Source organism: Haliaeetus leucocephalus, unplaced genomic scaffold (genome assembly GCF_000737465.1).
Source record: "Haliaeetus leucocephalus isolate CR32 unplaced genomic scaffold, Haliaeetus_leucocephalus-4.0 Scaffold218, whole genome shotgun sequence".
In the NCBI taxonomy this organism is placed as follows: Eukaryota; Metazoa; Chordata; class Aves; order Accipitriformes; family Accipitridae; genus Haliaeetus; species Haliaeetus leucocephalus.
In genome coordinates, this window is record NW_010972654.1 from 180,556 (window position 1) to 180,886 (window position 331).

The window sequence follows — 331 nt, forward strand, 5'->3', positions numbered from 1 at the left end:
CAGTTGAATGTGCAACTATTACTTTGATAGAGTGAATTTACTCTTTTAACTTTAGAACTCAGATAAAGAAGTTATATCCAAGTAGTAACAAATGTTGACTATTCCCTTTCTTTGAAAGTAGCCACCATCCAGCAAGGATTAAGACCTCTACAGCTAGAGCCGAGTTTCTACCCTACCATACCAGCTAAAGAGGCAACCAGTGACATCCAGAATTCCCCTTTGGTCAGCAGCAAGACCAAAAACTACACCACTTAACACTATGCTCTGTTGCTAACAAGAAAGAGGCGGCAATACTTTTTGGCAAGGGTCAGGAGGAGCATAAGCTTATACA

At 40.5% G+C, this 331-nt stretch overlaps 1 protein-coding gene across 1 annotated transcript in view; it reads right to left on the reverse strand.

Moving 5' to 3' along the window:
- Nucleotides 1-331, reverse strand: part of SCRIB (scribbled planar cell polarity protein) — a 120,042-nt gene that overhangs the window by 55,577 nt on the left and 64,134 nt on the right. The window lies entirely within an intron of this gene.